This window comes from Arachis ipaensis, chromosome B7, assembly GCF_059453495.1.
Source record: "Arachis ipaensis isolate K30076 ecotype BB chromosome B7, ASM5945349v1, whole genome shotgun sequence".
Lineage (NCBI taxonomy): Eukaryota > Viridiplantae > Streptophyta > Magnoliopsida > Fabales > Fabaceae > Arachis > Arachis ipaensis.
Window position 1 is genome coordinate 36999675 of NC_142442.1, and position 14594 is coordinate 37014268.

Genomic DNA, 14594 nt, shown 5'->3' on the forward strand with positions numbered 1-14594 from the left:
AATCTTCGTGGTGTAAGCTAGATTGATGGCGGCATTCATGAGAATCCGGAAAGTCTAAACCTTGTCTGTGGTATTCCGAGTAGGATTCTGGGATTGAATAACTGTGACGAACTTCAAACTCGCGAGTGCTGGGCGTAGTGACAGACGCAAAAGGAGGGTGAATCCTATTCCAGTATGATCGAGAACCTCAGATGATTAGCCGTGCTGTGACAGAGCATTTGGATCATTTTCAGAAGAGGATAAGATGCAGCCATTGACCACGGTGATGCCTCCAGATGATTAGCCATGCAGTGATAGCGCATCGGACCATTTTCACAGAGAGGATGAAAAGTAGCCATTGACAATGGTGATGTCCTTACATAAAGCCAGCCATGGAAAGGAGTAGGACTGATTGGAAGAAGACAGCAGGAAAGCAGAAGTTCAGAAGAACGAAAGCATCTCTATACGCTTATCTGAAATTCCCACCAATGAATTACATAAGTATTTCTATCTTTATCTTCTATTTAATTATTATTTATTTTCGAGAACTCCATAACCATTTGATATCCGCCTGACTGAGATCTACAAGATGACCATAGCTTGGTTCATACCAACAATCTCCGTGGGATCGACCCTTACTCACGTAAGGTTAATTACTTGGACGACCCAGTGCACTTGCTGGTTAGTTGTATCGAAGTTGTGAATGAAAAATGATTTATTAAGACGTGTGTACAGAGTTTTTGGCGCCGTTGCCGGGGATTGTTTGAGTTTGGACAACTGATGGTTCATCGTGTTGCTCAGATCGGGTAATTTTCTTCTTATTTTGTTTTCAAAAAGTTTTCAAAAATCTTTCAAAAATTTCTCATCTGTTTTCGAAAAATATTCTAAAATTTTTTTAAGAATGAATTCTAGTGTTTCATAAAGCATGTTGAAGCCTGACTGGCTGTAAAGCCATGTCTAAATTCATTTGGACTGGGGCTTCCAACCCAATATTATCAAGAGCAAGCTAGTTGTTGCTAATCCACCTGCTGCTGTTCCAGATCCACCTGATTTACATGCTAAAGCTTGACTGGCTATTAAGCCATGTCTAATCCTCAGATTGGAGCTTTAGACTAAGAGTGCAAGATTCCTGAAATTCATATTAAAAAAATTTTGGAATCCTTATTTTTCTTTTTCACATTAATTTTCGAAAAATCCAAAAAAAAATCATAAAATCATAAAAATCAAAAAATATTTTGTGTTTCTTGTTTGAGTCTTGAGTCAATTTCAAGTTTGGTGTCAATTGCATTTTTTCTAAAAATTCTTTGCATTTTTTCGAAAATTCATGCATTCATAGTGTTCTTCATGATCTTCAAGTTGTTCTTGGCCAGTCTTCTTGTTTGATCTTCATATTTTCTTGTTTTGTGTCTTTTCTTATTTTTCATATGCATTCTTGCATTCATAGTGTCTATATATGAAAAATTTCTAGGTTTGGTGTTTTGCATGTTTTCTTTTCTTGAAAATTTTTCAAAAATAAGTTCTTGATGTTCATCCTGACATTCGTAGTGTTCTTGGTGTTCATCTTGACATTCATAGTGTTCTTGCGTGCATCACATGTTTTGATCCAAAATTTTCATGCATTGCATCATTTTTCATGTTTTTCTCTCTCATCATTAAAAATTCAAAAATAAAAAAAATATCTTCCCCTTTTTCTTCTCATAAATTCGAAAATTTGAGTTGACTTTTTCAAAACTTTTTTCGAAAATATCATCAACAATTAATGTTTTGATTCAAAAATTTCAAGTTTGTTACTTACTTGTTAAGAAAGATTCAAACTTTAAGTTCTAGAATCATATCTTGTGATTTCTTGTGAATCAAGTCATTAATTGTGATTTTAAAAATCAAATCTTTTTTTTTCAAAATTTATTTCAATCATATCTTTTTAAAACATATCCTTTTCAAAAATTTGATTTTAAAATATCTTTTCTAACTTCTTATCTTCTTATCTTTTCAAAATTGATTTTCAAATTTGTTTCAACTAACTAATTGACTTTTTGTTTGTTTCTTATCTTTTTCAAAACTACCTAACTAACTCTCTCTCTCTAATTTTCGAAAATCCCTCCCTCTTTTTCAAAAATTCTTTTTAATTAAATAATTGTTTCAAATTTTAATTTTAATTTGATTTCATTCCTAATTTTCAAAAATCACTAACCCCTTTTCAAAATTTTATTTTCGAAAATCCTCCTTCTCTCTCATCTCCTTCTATTTATTTATTCATCTACTAACACCTCATCTCACCCAAATTCGAACCCCCTCTTCCATCTGTGTTCGAATTTTCTCTTCTTCCCTTCTTTACATTACATTCTTTTCTTCTTCTACTCACACAGGGGAACCTCCATACTTGGGCAAAAAGGATCCCTATTATTATTATTTTTCTGTTCCCTCTTTTTCATATGAGCAGAAGCAAGGACAAGAACATTCTTGTTGAAGCAGACCCTGAACCTGAAAGGACTATGAAGAGGAAACTAAGAGAAGCTAAAATACAACAATCCAGAGATAACCTTACAGAAATTTTCGAACAGGAAGAAAAGATGGCAGCCGAAAATAATAATAATGCAAGGAGGATGCTTGGTGACTTTACTGCACCTAATTCTAATTTACATGGAAGAAGCATCTCCATCCCTACCATTGGAGCAAACAATTTTGAGCTAAAACCTTAATTAGTTTCTCTAATGCAACAAAATTGCAAGTTTCATGGACTTCCATCTGAAGATCCTTTTCAGTTCTTAACTGAATTCTTGCAGATCTGTGATACTGTTAAGACTAATGGAGTAGATCCTGAAGTCTACAAGCTCATGCTTTTCCCTTTTGCTGTAAGAGACAAAGCTAGAATATGGTTGGACTCTCAACCAAAAGATAGCCTGAACTCATGGGATAAGCTGGTCACGACTTTCTTAGCCAAGTTCTTTCCTCCTCAAAAGCTTAGTAAGCTTAGAGTGGATGTTCAAACCTTCAAACAGAAAGAAGGTGAATCCCTCTATGAAGCTTGGGAGAGATATAAGCAACTGACCAAAAAGTGTCCTTCTGACATGCTTTCAGAATGGACCATCCTGGATATATTCTATGATGGTCTGTCTGAATTAGCTAAGATGTCATTGGATACTTCTGCAGGTGGATCCATTCACCTAAAGAAAACGCCTGCAGAAGCTCAAGAACTCATTGACATGGTTGCTAATAACCAGTTCATGTACACTTCTGAGAGGATTCCTGTGAGTAATGGGACGCCTCAGAAGAAGGGAGTTCTTGAAATTGATACTCTGAATGCCATATTGGCTTAGAATAAAATATTAACTCAGCAAGTCAATATGATTTCTCAGAGTCTGAATGGAATGCAAGCTGCATCCAACAGTACTCAAGAGGCATCTTCTGAAGAAGAAGCTTATGATCCTGAGAACCCTACAATAGCAGAGGTAAATTACATGGGTGAACCATATGGAAACAGCTATAATTCCTCATGGAGAAATCACCCAAATCTCTCATGGAAGGATCAAAAGCCTCAACAAAGCTTTAATAATGGTGGAAGAAATAGGTTTAACAATAGTAAATCTTTTCCATCATCCACTCAGCAACAGACAGAGAACTCTGAACAAAATACCTCTAATTTAGCAAACTTAGTCTCTGATCTATCTAAGGCCACTGTAAGTTTCATGAATGAAACAAGGTCCTCCACTAGAAATTTGGAGGCACGAGTGGGCCAGCTGAGTAAAAGGGTCACTGAAATCCTTCCTAGTACTCTCCCAAGCAATACAGAAGAAAATCCAAAAGGAGAGTGCAAGGCCATTGATATAACCATCATGGCCGAATCCAAAGAGGAAGGGGAGGACATAAATCCCAGTGAGGAAGACCTCCTGGGACGTCCAGTGATCAATAAGGAGTTTCCTTCTGAGGAACCAAAGGAATCTGAGGCTCATCTAGAGACTATAGAGATTCCATTGAATCTCCTTATGCCATTCATGAGCTCTGAAGAGTACTCCTCTTCTAAAGAGAATGAAGATGTTACTGAAGAGCAAGTTGCCAAGTTCCTTGGTGCAATCATGAAGCTGAATGCCAATTTATTTAATAATGAGACTTGGGGAGATGAACCTCCACTGTTCACCAATGAACTAAATGCATTGGATCAACTGAGATTGCCTCAGAAGAAACAGGATCCTGGAAAGTTCGTAATACCTTGTACCATAGGCACCATGACCTTTGAGAAGGCTCTATGTGACCTAGGGTCAGGAATAAACCTCATGCCACTCTCTGTAATGGAGAAACTGGGAATCCTTGAGGTGCAAGCTGCTAAAATCTCATTAGAGATGGCAGACAACTCAAGAAAAGAGGCTTATGGACAGGTAGAAGACGTGTTAGTAAAGGTTGAAGGCCTTTACATCCCTGATGATTTCATAATCCTAGATACTGGGAAGGATGAGGATGAATCCATCATCCTTGGAAGACCCTTCCTAGCCACAGCAAGAGCTGTGATTGATGTTAACAGAGGTGAACTAGTCCTTCAATTGAATGAGGACTCCCTTGAGTTTAAAACTCAAGGACATCCTTCTGTAAACATGGAAAAGAGGTACAGTAAGCTTCTCTCAAAACAGAGTCAACCAGAGCCCCCACAGTCAAACTCTAAGTTTGGTGTTGGGAGGCCACAACCAAATTCTAAGTTTGGTGTTGAACTCCCATATCCAAACTCTAAGTTTGGTGTTGGGGAGTCTCAACAATGCTCTGAACATCTGTGAGGCTCCATGAGAGCCCACTGTCAAGCTATTGACATTAAATAAACGCTTGTTAGGAGGCAACCCAATTTTTATTTATCTAATTTTAATTTATTTTTATTGTTATTTCATGTTTCATCAGGTTCATGATCATGTGGAGTCACAAAATAAATAGAAAAATTGAAAACAGAATCAAAAACAGCAGAAGAAAAATCACACCCTGGAGAAGGATCTTACTGGCATTTAAACGCCAGTAAGGAGCATCTGTCTGGCGTTCAACGCCAGAACAGAGCATGTTTCTGGCGTTGAACGCCAGAAACAAGCAGCATCCTGGCGTTCAGACGCCAGAAATGCACAGTGAGGAAAGCTGGCGCTGAACGCCAGAAACAAGCATCTGGCTGGCGTTCAACGCCAGAAATATGCTGCATCTGGGCGCTGAACGCCCAGAACAAGCATCAATTCAGCGTTTAAACGCCAGAATTGTATGCAAAGGCGTTTTACATGCCTAATGGGTGCAGGGATGTAAATCCTTGACACCTCAGGATCTGTGGACACCACAGGATCATCTCAGGATCTGTGAATCTCACAGGATCCCCACCCACCTCACCCTCTCTCTCTCCATTCATGGTCATCTCTTCTGTTTTCCATTCACCACTCACATCCATACACACATCCCTCCATCTCCTCCATCTCTTCTTCTTCTTCTATTCTTTCTTCTTTTGCTCGAGGGCGAGCAACATTCTAAGTTTGGTGTGGTAAAAGCATAAGCTTTTTGTTTTTTTCATTACTATTGATGGCACCTAAGACCGGAGAAACCTCTAGAAAAGGGGAAGGAAAGACAAAGGCTTCCACCTCCGAGTCATGGGAGATGGAAAGATTCATCTCAAGGGTCTATAGCTCAGTGGTAGAACATGTGGCTGTAAATCAAGAGATCTCTGAGATACCCCAGGGGATGCACTTCCCTCCACATAATTATTGGAAGCAACTGAGGATAGGAATACCAAAAATCACTAGGGATCAAGCCACAAAGGCAAGGAAGAGACATAGAAGAGCTCAAAGACATCATTGGTTCCTCAAGAAGGAAACGCCACCATCACTAAGGTGGACTCATTCCTTGTTCTTACATTCTCTGTTTTTCGTTTTCTATGTTAAATGTTTATCCATGTTTGTGTCTTCATTACATGATCATTAGTATTTAGTAACTATGTCATAAAGTTATGAATGTCCTATGAATCCATCACCTCTCTTAAATGAAAAATGTTTTAATTCAAAAGAACAAGAAGTACATGAGTTTCGAATTTATCCTTGAACTTAGTTTAATTATATTGATGTGGTGACAATGCTTCTTGTTTTTTGAATGAATGCTTGAACAGTGCATATGTCTTTTGAAGTTGTTGTTTAAGAATGTTAAATATGTTGGCTCTTGAAAGAATGATGACAAGGAGACATGTTATTTGATAATCTGAAAAATCATAAAAATGATTCTTGAAGCAAGAAAAAGCAGTGAATACAAAAGCTTGCAGAAAAAAAAAAGAAAAAAAATGGCAAAAAAAAAATAGAAAAAGAAAAAGCAAGCAGAAAAAGCCAAAAGCTCTTAAAACCAAAAGGCAAGAGCGAAAAGCCAATAGCCCTTAAAACCAAAAGGCAAGGGTAAATAACAAGGATCCCAAGGCTTTGAGCATCAATGGATAGGAGGGCCTAAAGGAATAAAATCCTGGCCTAAGCGGCTAAAACAAGCTGTCCCTAACCATGTGTTTGTGGCGTGAAGGTGTCAAGTGAAAACTTAAGACTGAGCGGTTAAAGTCAAGGTCCAAAGCAAAAACAGAGTGTGTTTAAGAACCCTGGACACCTCTAATTGGGGTCTTTAGCAAAGCTGAGTCACAATCTGAAAAGGTTCACCCAATTATGTGTCTGTGGCATTTATGTATCCGGTGGTAATACTGGAAAAAAAGTGCTTAGGGCCACGGCCAAGACTCATAAAGTAGCTGTGTTCAAGAATCAACATACTGAACTAGGAGAATCAATAACACTATCTGAACTCTGAGTTCCTATAGATGCCAATCATTCTGAACCTCAATGGATAAAGTGAGATGCCAAAACTATTCAAGAGGCAAAAAGCTACAAGTCCCGCTCATATGATTGGAGCTATGTTTCATTGATAGTTTGTAATTTATAGTATATTCTCTTCTTTTTATCCTATTTGATTTTTAGTTGCTTGGGGATAAGCAACAATTTAAGTTTGGTGTTGTGATGAGCGGATAATTTATACGCTTTTTGGCATTGTTTTTAGTATGTTTTTAGTAGGATCTAGTTACTTTTAGGGATGTTTTCATTAGCTTTTATGTTAAATTCACATTTCTAGACTTTACTATGAGTTTGTGTGTTTTTCTATGATTTCAGGTATTTTCTGGCTGAAATTGAGGGACTTGAGCAAAAATCAGATTCAGAGGTTGAAGAAGGACTGCTGATGCTGTTGGATTCTGACCTCCCTACACTCAAAATGGATTTTCTGGAGCTACAGAACTCAAAATGGAGCGCTTCCAATTACGTTGGAAAGTAGATATCCAAGGCTTTCCAGCAATATATAATAGTCCATACTTTGGCCGAGTTTAAATGACTTAAAAGGGCGTTGAACGCCAGTTCTACGCTACAGTCTGGAGTTAAACGCCAGAAACACGTCACGAACCAGAGTTGAACGCTAGAAATACGTTACAACCTGGCGTTCAAATCCAGAAAGAGCATCTGCACGTGGAAAGCTAAAGCTCAGCCCAAGCACACACCAAGTGGGCCCCGAAAGTGGATTTATGCATCAAATACTTACTTCTGTAAACCCTAGTAACTAGTTTAGTATAAATAGGACCTTTTACTATTGTATTAGGCATCTTGGGACGTCTGGTTCTTAGATCATGGGGGCTGGCCATTCGGCCATGCCTGAACCTTTCACTTATGTATTTTCAAACGGTAGAGTTTCTGCACTCCATAGATTAAGGTGTAGAGCTCTGTTGTTCCTCATGAATTAATGCAAAGTACTACTGTTTTTCTATTCAATTCAACTTATTCCGCTTCTAAGATATTCATTCGCACTTTAATATGAATGTGATGAACGTGACAATCATCATCATTCTCCCACGAATGCGTGCCTGACAACCACTTCCGTTCCACCTTAGATTGGATGGTTATCTCTTGGATCTCTTAATCAGAATCTTCGTGGTGTAAGCTAGATTGATGGCGGCATTCATGAGAATCCGAAAAGTCTAAACCTTGTCTGTGGTATTCCGAGTAGGATTCTGGGATTGAATGACTGTGACGAACTTCAAACTCGCGAGTGCTGGGTGTAGTGATAGACATAAAAGGAGGGTGAATCCTATCCAGTATGATCGAGAACCTCAGATGATTAGCCGTGCTGTGACAGAGAATTTGGACCATTTTCACAAGAGGATAGGATGCAGCCATTGACCACGGTGTTGCCTCCAGATGATTAGCCATGCAGTGACAGCGCATCGGACCATTTTCACAGAGAGGATGAAAAGTAGCCATTGACAATGGTGATGTCCTTACATAAAGCCAGCCATGGAAAGGAGTAGGACTGATTGGATGAAGACAGCAGGAAAGCAGAAGTTCAGAAGAACGAAAGCATCTCTATACGCTTATCTGAAATTCCCACCAATGAATTACATAAGTATTTATATCTTTATCTTCTATTTAATTATTATTTATTTTCGAGAACTCCATAACCATTTGATATCCGCCTGACTGAGATCTACAAGATGACCACAGCTTGGTTCATACCAACAATCTCCGTGGGATCGACCCTTACTCACGTAAGGTTTATTACTTGGACGACCCAGTGCACTTGCTGGTTAGTTGTATCGAAGTTGTGAATGAAAATCGATTTATTAAGACGTGCTTACAGAGTTTTTGGCGCCGTTGCCTGAGATCACAATTTCGTGCACCAGGCGTCCCTCGTGTGACTGTGTTGCGTTCTTCGGAGGCGACCTTGGATGTTGTCGGGTTTCCGTCGTGGTGGCGTCACCTCCAGGCACGGCCTCGCAGCCTGTCCCAGTTTGAACTAGCACGAAGTCCATGAACGAATCCCCATAGACGGCGCCAATGTTCGGTAGGTCGGGTACCGGACGGTTCGGATTGAAGTTCTGCAGATGGTGGGGTCTTGTCTGGTTTTGGGCAGCCGGTCAGGTAAACGCGAGGTCCCGAGCACTTCGTGTAGAAAAAAGGGGGTGCCACCTGCAAAGACACTCCAACACTTTTGTCAGTAAATGTGCAGACGAAAAGGGTGATATGATGTGTGACGTACCTTGGGGGAAGGGTAAATCCTTCCCCTTATATACTGTGTCAGGGGTGGGCCCTACAAGGACAGGCCTACTTTTCTGGGACGTTCTCCTACAACTGTGAGTGAGCTGTCTGGGATGCGTATCCGGGTCGAGTGACGCCCGGGTCGGGCTGACCGTGGAGGGTTTGTCCAGTCCGTAACAATATAATATCATGAAATTGTACATTAATTTAAAAGTTAAGCTCTGTTTATCTTTTTGTTATTCGATAATCGATAATGATAGAAAAAGAATAATAGGAAAAACGTTTTATTATGTACCTAATAAATTCTTAATGGGCTCCATATGAAAACTATGTTAACAATGGTTTAATTAAGGCCAACTTTTTTCAACCAATATTTAAACAATTTTTCTCTTCTCTAGCTAATTATCGGGTGAAAAAAATTGCGTTCCCAGGTTGGTTTCAGTTCTTTATATATATATTAAAATTATATTTTAAAGAGATCAAGGAGCTAATTGCAATAGTTTCAAACTTCATTACATAGAAACAACTTTAATTAGAGAGAAGCTGGAGGAAGGCAGAAAAAGAGGGTAAATTGGAAAATAGGATGGGACAAAATATAAAAGAAAAGGAGAACCTTTTAGCAACAAATGAATAACTGATCAAATAATCAAGTTGGGTTGGTCTAATGGTTAGTTCATTAGTCTGCTTAAACAAGTGTGTTGAGGTTTCGAATTCCGCCTTATGCATACAGCAACCCATTGGCCAGCGACAAACCCTTAAATGGAGCTCAGTACCGCGACGGATTAGTCCTTGGCCTGGCAGGTTGGGGGATACTGTGGAAAACCAGAAAAAAAATTGATCAAATTCGTTCGTCTTGAATCGGATCCGGCCTTAATTAATAACTGGATCTATTTTTGAATTTGTTACTCAACTCTAAATCTGGTGAAATCATACTACTTCCAGACTACACTAAAACCGAGTCTAAATCGGTAAAATTCGGGCCTTGATAAATTTTATATCAAAAAATTATAATGTACTTATTTTTAAAAAAGAAAAAACATGTTACTGAAAAATTGATATCCATATTTACACATGAATTTGTCCATAAATTCTAATTTCGTGCTTCTTTGATCTATTTTCTAATTCAACTAAGTGCGATTAAAAATAAAACAATAAGTTTATAATTAATATAACATAATATTAGAATTAATTTAAAATATATATTTTTTAGTCCTCTTAGAATGCACATGGAGTCAAGTGAAGCCGGATTTGCCTTGACCTAAATCCAATCTTAAATAATAACCACATTTATTTTTGAGATTCTTACCTAATTTTAAATTTGATAAAATCACACTAAATTAGCTCATAAAATATTTAGATTCAGACCGGACTTTCGAGCTGAGCTAGGCCATGCATAGTTGCACACCCGTACCAAATGCTGTGGTCGGCGATAAATAGTAAATCCCAAAGCATTTGAAATGTTAAATTAGCTTGAAGCTAAAATAATATATGATCATAACTAGTGTGGTAAGCACTGCATACATTGAGTGAGGTGGAGGATTCCATTATTGCCTCAGATGAAAAACATTGGAAAGTTTTTTTCAATTCAAAATTTAAATAATTTGACCTGGGATTGTGATATAATTTAATTATTGTCCTTTCTGAGATGATAATGTATATTAAATTTTGAAATATAAATAAGAGTTTAATTTAAAATAAATGTTAAGATTGTTATTAAAATTTTTTTTAAAATTTTTAAAATAAATATATTAAAAATTTAAATTATATATACTTTTTATAAAAATATTTTAATATTAAGAATTTTAAAATGTATTTTTAGAATATACATTTCCTAAATTTTAGAAATAAAATAAATAAGTTTTTAATAACTTTTTAAGGACCTGGAGTAAACAGCTAGAATTCCTACTAGTTTGAGTTCTTGGAACAATAACAAAGAAGTGCAATTTTTATTTCGACATTTAATTAAGTTTTATGTTGACAAAAATAGATGTGCAATTAAGCTATAGAAAACAGCAAAAATTATTGGATCATTTTGCTAATAAAAAGATTAAAACTAGATTATATAATTATTTCATTTCAAGTAAATTGACCGATAAAAGTAATGTGCATACTTTTAGAGTTGTATTTTGAAGTAACTAATTTTTTATATACACGTAATATAATTATTTATGAACTAAGCTATCTTTTGTGATGTTGCTATGTTTGGTTTCTATTCCAAGACAACAGGAAACAGAGGCATAGAAACAGAGAGGGCGGACACAAACTTTTGAGATCATTATTGTGTTAATTTAGAATTTAGAATGAGAATATGGTATACAAGAAAAAGAAGAAGAAAGATATGTTGGAAATACAATTTCATTAATGAGTCCAATTTTTCCCTCTCAATTTCACATCCTTGTATCTTAATATTGCTCGTATGTTCTGCATTCACTTATTCTTCTTGGAGGAACACTCAGGACTCCACAAGTGACACAAGTTTACCAATTGATGATGTTGGTAAGTCAAGACAACATCATCACTAGTGATAATAATCCAGGGCATATTTTTGTCATGCTACTAAAACCAATTGGGATTAGGCCTTAATCAAGGTAGCAATTCTAAATAGAGACATGATAATTAGGGTCTATCCAATTTTTGTTTTTATTTGGTAACTTGTATGAGGAGATAAATGAGTCATGTATCAATTTTGTTGGAATGCAGTTCTATCTTCAGTAATCAGTATAAAGATTTTGCGTCTTGTTCTCTCAAAAATACCACTCATGTAAACTAAAGTAATGAATCAAGTGTTGAACTTACTCAATTTGCATTCCACCAAATTTTAATGGTAAAGAGATGTATCTTTGCTTCATATGAGATATTTTTAGTATACCCAAACGTTATTTAAATATTAAACGGTTAATAATTTTAGTTAAAAAAATATAAATCACCTGACATCTCTCAATTTATCTTTTGGTAAATAAAAAATTAGCTACAAAACATTGCATACGTCATACATTTAGTTCTTAAGGATCAAACCTAGGACATTATCTTTAAACAAGTCAAATAACTACTGCTTGTGTGAGCCTATTTAGGTATCCTAGTTTCCAATCAATTATTTATTTGATCATATACTAAAAGCAGGATTATAAAAGGAAGAAAGAAAAAGAAAATTAAAACATAAAAAGGAACTGATAACATCCAAAGCACAAATAGCAAACAAAATTACTGTTATTAACATAGTTTATTAAATCTTACAAACCATAAATGTTAAGGAATAGACTCATTATTCTTCAACACTTTGTACAACTTTTCTATTTTCTAATACCACCTGATTCCAACTCCCTTTCGGCAAAGCCATCAAGGAGAAGAAGACGACATGACCCAAGAGACCCTACGGCATAACCATCAGGCCTTTGGACAAGGGATACAATAAACAAAACCACCATCCGATCTTACAATATCATAATTTCTCTAACTACATGAACCAGAAAGGAATGAATGATATGAATGAAAAAGTGTAATATAAAGAAAAGGATGATCAAGAAGCATCTCAGCAGTTCACCTCTTGTTGCTAGGATCCTTCATAAAGCACTTTTCCAAAAAATCATAACAGAAAACACTGATTCCTTTTGGCTTCTTGGGTGATAGTTCAAGATACTCAATGAAGAACCTCAAATACTCCTCAGTACGCAAAAAGCTCTCACCCCTATGCAGACAATCCAGTCAGCATTTCAATCACTATGCAGCCAAGTGCCCATATATCTATCGGAGCATCAATATGACTGGAAAATGCCTCCGACGAAAAGTATGACGACGTATCTCTAGGCTTGGACTTCCAAACCTCGACATCTGCTTCCTCATTTTTGGTCTTAGATAATCCGAAATCCGCAATCTTCAATTGATAGTTTGCACTCTCTTTGTCCAATGAAGGAAACAGAAGAATGTTCTCTGGCTTGAGGTCACAATGGGCGATTTCTTTGCGATGAATATGCGAAAGCCCTTTAACAATCATGCGTGTATAGATGCTCATGTCAGTTTCCGGGAGAGGTTTCTTGTGGATCAAGCCATCCAAAGGATCGTGAGGAGCATACTCCAACAGAAGATTATAAAAGTAACGTCCGTGGTCTCAGTTCCAAAGCATCGAATGATTTCTTCGCAACCACCACTTTCACCTTTGCACAATGATTTGAAAATTTGTTCTTCTTTCTACAGTGAGAATGCCAACCTGGGAATGGAGCTCTTCACATCAATGAAACTCTGATACGGTGTTTGTGTGTATCAACAACAGTTGCAAAATAAACAGTGCCATAAGAGCTTGCTCCCAAGACTTTCAGTTTCTTCCGTTGTAAACTACTCATCTTTGATTACTTTTTCTTATTCCTGTATCAACATCAAATGTTCGATATAATGATCAAATAATATTTTTTTGTCAATATACAAAGTTTTGAATACCTCCAGGCTAGTTCTTTTGGTTCTTCTTGTGGATTATGAACTCAGTTTTGTGTTAGTTCGTTACCTTGTGTTATTTATATTAATTAGTTGTATCACTGAAAATCATATAAAATCTATCTTTTGTGTTATTAATATTGTTTATGATCTTATAAATATCTATAAAACGAAATTTAAATAAAGCTTTGCTATATATTAGGATAATATATAGGAAGATAATTTTTAAAATGAAGGTACGTAGGTATTATTGTTATTTTTTCAAAATTCAATGATTAAATTTGGCACAGATATGAAACACGACATGAGACACACAGACACCGAATTTTAACCTTACTGCACCCTATTGATTTACAAATGTATTAACATGCTTCCAACTATTATTAATTTGAGGCACTTTATTTTCAAAATTTTTTATAATTTTACTATGCCAAATAATCTTAATAATAACAAAAAATAATCTGCCACTTACTTTTGTATAACCCTTTGACATCTTGCCACATGCAATTCTCAAACTAAATTTTAATATCATTAGCACTCCGTCATTATACACATCCTCCATTTAACGGTCTAAGGTCATCTATCGTAATTCACTAGAGAAGAAAAAATACAAAAAAAAAATAATAATAATAATAATTTACCGTTTTCTTTTGTGATTCACAACCCTACTAGTTTGAGTCTTTGGAACAACAACAAATAAGTGCAATTTTTGTTCCGACATTTAATTAAATTTTATGTTGATAAAAGTAGTTAATTTTTGTACTATGCGATAGTATCTAATTATATATTTGAACGAGTAGATTTTATTAACAGAAAGATAATATTTTGTTTACATAATAAAAAATATAAAGACAGGAGGAATAATTTAAACTAAAAACAAATTCAAAAATTTTGAAATATCTCTATCTCGTGATAATTTTGAATTAACCGTAATTTTCAAACCCAAATAAAAAGTGAAATATATATCTCCATCTCTACTTTTTTAGGGATTATAAGATTTTATTAGTTAAAAATGGTTATGAAATAGAGATAATTCAATTTCAGAATTTTTGTCTTTGTTTTATAGTATTTATGTCTGTTACGAAGGGTAACCGGAGATTAACGGGTTGGACCCGATGGGTTGGCCCAATCGTCTAGCGG

At 36.0% G+C, this 14594-nt stretch overlaps 1 non-coding gene and 1 pseudogene across 1 annotated transcript; both read right to left on the reverse strand.

The window, feature by feature from the left end:
* Positions 1–2945: 2945 nt before the first annotated feature.
* LOC148550857 (small nucleolar RNA R71) lies at positions 2946–3053 on the reverse strand. The gene has a single exon (XR_015893104.1). It is a non-coding gene; the product is annotated as a small nucleolar RNA R71 (small nucleolar RNA).
* A 9426-nt stretch (positions 3054–12479) lies between these two features.
* LOC110265029 (mitogen-activated protein kinase kinase kinase 20-like) lies at positions 12480–13366 on the reverse strand (annotated as a pseudogene).
* Positions 13367–14594: the final 1228 nt, after the last annotated feature.